Consider the following 3,480-nt stretch of genomic DNA (forward strand, 5'->3'; position numbering starts at 1 on the left):
TCTCCTCCGGGCATCCACATAACTAGCACCACATATTTCCCTTGGAATGCAGTTTTGAACAACTACCAAGTTAACCGGTGAGGCTGAGTACCCTCTTTAACTGTAAGCCACCATTGATAGGCTTCATCTCGCAGCAAAGACACCGTACCTTTCAGTTCCTGCTCAGGGGTGCAGTCAAGGCCGTCCATGATCCTCTTAGTGGACCCAATTCAATATTCTGACACATTAGGGGCAACTCCAGCGATACCTCTAAAAATTTCAGCCCCATTAGACCTGAGTCATTCCATCACCAACCCACAGCCTACAGTGCCAGTTTGGGCCCAACGAACCTCTCCAGAATCCGTAACATAGCTTGGGACAGTGAGTCATCCCCAGCCACACGGTCATGTTACCCTGTCTCAGTCACAGGTGAATTTGGTGCCTTTCTAGCTTCATTGTTAGGCATGTGACACGATGCCGATGACCCACGATAAACTGTAATTTATACATATTTTTATCCCATGCTTAGCCGATTTATGAATGGTTTCTCCTTAGATTTAGTGATTTCGATGCTCCAAATTCTTTAATTTCGTGTTTTATACTTAGCAGAGCATAGGAAAGTAAAAAGAGCGAGAAATGGGTCAAAAATGGAGAAAATGGACCCACATGAAAAATCAACACGGCCTAGACTTCCTCACACGGGAATGTCACATGGCCGTGTCCATTTGGCAAGATTGAAGCATGACTTTCACGGGTAGACTACACTCCCGTGCCTATTCAACAGCCTTGACCACAGGCTAGAGTAATCGTATACGGGCATTTCACAGGGGCGTGTCCCTGCCGAGCCCAAGTATAGTCCTATTCAGAAAAGGCCAATTTTTAGGGCTCTTAGGCATCCAAAAGCCTATTTAAACACCTGAGGAGGTACTTAAGAGAGGGACACGGAGAGTAGGAAGCAAGGAATTACTCAAGGAAAGCCGATTGATCCATTTCAGAAGTCCAATTCATCGTCAAGTTTGAAGATCTCCCTTCAAGTTCCTTCAGGAGTTTTGGGTTTTCTTATGTTTTTGTTATCTTTATGCTTTTGAGATGTTTTATTTCATAAGTATGAACTAAACCCCCTAAATACCTAAGGGGAATGAAACCTAAGACGGATCTTGTTATTATTATCTGAATTGTATGATAAATATTTGACTTGTTCTTAATTATGTGTTCTTAATTCTTATTTTGATATTCCAAGATATTGATTCAATTTAAGCTCTTACTCAGAGGAGGAATAGACCCTGTCTAAGAGTAAATTTGTCATAATTAAGCGGAGTTTATTGCACGCCTAGAGATAGGGTGACAAGATTTTTCTGGATTAGGGTGAAACCCAATAGGGGAATCCATAGATTGAGTTAATTTAATTCTAGGGTGTTAATTAGAAAGAGATTTCAATTTTTCAACCTAGGTTTAGACGTTATTAGTCTCAAGAGAGATGATAATATAACTTAGGGATTTCTACGGATCAAGTCAAATGAATAAATCGTCTGATTCAGAGTCAAATAACAAGTGAAGTCTAGGTGGATTTTTCCTTAGGTATTGTCTTAATCAATCGAATTTTCCAAAAATTATTTTCCCAAATTTTCTTTCCGTGCATTCTTAGTTTAGTAATTAGTTTAGATAACCAAAGCCTCTTAATTTTTAGGCTAGATAATAAAAAGAAAGTAAATACTAGTACTCGTGGTTCCTTTGGGTTCGAAAATCCGGTCTTGCTGAGCTATACTACTGTTCGATAGGTACACTTTCCTTAATCATGATAATAAGTTAGTCTCAAGAATGATTCATTCATAAATCTTTAAAACCTATCACGAATATCACGTATCAAGTTTTTGGCGCAGTTGCCGGGGAACTAGGCTATTAGGAACACTCGATTTTTATTACTTTAGCGATTTTACTTTTATTGCAATTTAAATTTTTATTTTCTTTTCTAATTCTTCATTTATTTTCTTCTGACAGCTTTTTCTAGTTTATGACCAGAAGAAACCCGTCAAGACCACTACTTTTTTATAGTGAGATCAATCGCACAGTTCGCAAAATTCGAAGAGAAATAAGGCGAAGCTTACGATATACAGAGGAAGAGCAAGAGGACGATACTTCAACCACAAACGAGGAGGTGGCTGAAAACCAAGAAAATTTACTACCTCCTGCGATTGCTGTTAATCAGAATCCTGCTCCGCGCACTATTTTTGATTATGCTAAACCTTCTTTAACAGGAACTGAATCGAGCATAGTTAGACCGATTGTAGCTGCAAATACTTTTGAATTGAAACCTAACACAATTCAAATGATACAACAATTTGTTCAGTTTGATGGTTTGTAGGACGAAGATCCCAACGGCTCACTTGGCAAACTTTTTGGAACTATGTGATACATTTAAAATTAATGGCATTTCTGATGACGCCATTTGCCTTCGGTTATTCCCTTTTTCATTGAGAAACAAAGCTAAGCAATGGTTGAATTCGTTACCACGGGGGTCAATCACTACTTGGGAACAAATGACCGAAAAGTTTTTATTAAAATATTTTTCGCCGTCTAAAACGGCTAAATTACGTAATGATATCTCTTCTTTTGTGCAGATGGATTTAGAAACACTCTACGATGCATGGGAGAGATACAAGGACCTCTTGAGAAGATGCCCTCACCATGGGTTACCACTCTGGCTATAGGTTCAAACCTTTCGTAATGACTTGAATCCTTTGACTCGACAAATGGTTGACGCAGCTGCTGGCGGAACCATCAATAATAAGGCACCTAAAGATGCCTATGAATTTATAAAAGAGATGCCACTGAATAACTATCAGTGGCAAGTCATGAGGACAAAGCCAACGAAAACAGCCGGCATTTATAACATCGATTCGGTCACGATGCTCTCTAATCAGGTAGAACTCTTAAATAAGAAAATTGATGGTTTTCTTAGTTCTTCACAGGTTCACCCAGTAATGCAGTGCCAAGCAAGTGGTGGTGGATCAAGCAATTCAGAATACCCACCCTATGGCCACAACATGGAGAACGAGCAGTTAAATTACATGGGTAATAATCCTCGATCTCAAAATAATCCTTATAGTAATACTTACAATGCAGGTTGGAGGAACCACCCAAATTTCTCATGGGGAGGCCAAGGGAAATAGAGACCACCACCTCCAGGCTTCCAACAACCACCCTACCAACAAGAGAAAAAGGCAAACCTTGAGGAGATGCTAACAAAATTCATCTCAGTTTCAGAAACTCATTTTTATAATACCGAGACAGCACTTAAAAATCAACAAGTGTCGATCCAATGGCTCGAAACTCAGATAGGTCTACTCGCTAAATTGATATCTGAAAGACCACCAAGAAGTCTACCTAGTAACACTGAACGCAACCCAAAAGAGCACGTGACAGTAGTTACACTAAGGAATGGGAAAGTGTTAGCTGAATCTGAAAAGAAGCCACCACAAAAAGCTGACAGAAAAGAGGTCG

General features: G+C 39.5%; 1 non-coding gene across 1 annotated transcript; it reads right to left on the reverse strand.

Moving 5' to 3' along the window:
• Nucleotides 1-2,564: 2,564 nt before the first annotated feature.
• Nucleotides 2,565-2,671, reverse strand: LOC121225767 (small nucleolar RNA R71). The gene has a single exon (XR_005923647.1). It is a non-coding gene; the product is annotated as a small nucleolar RNA R71 (small nucleolar RNA).
• Between the last annotated feature and the right edge of the window lie 809 nt (nt 2,672-3,480).

The sequence above is a fragment of the Gossypium hirsutum genome, chromosome A03 (assembly GCF_007990345.1).
Source record: "Gossypium hirsutum isolate 1008001.06 chromosome A03, Gossypium_hirsutum_v2.1, whole genome shotgun sequence".
NCBI classification, from domain to species: Eukaryota; Viridiplantae; Streptophyta; class Magnoliopsida; order Malvales; family Malvaceae; genus Gossypium; species Gossypium hirsutum.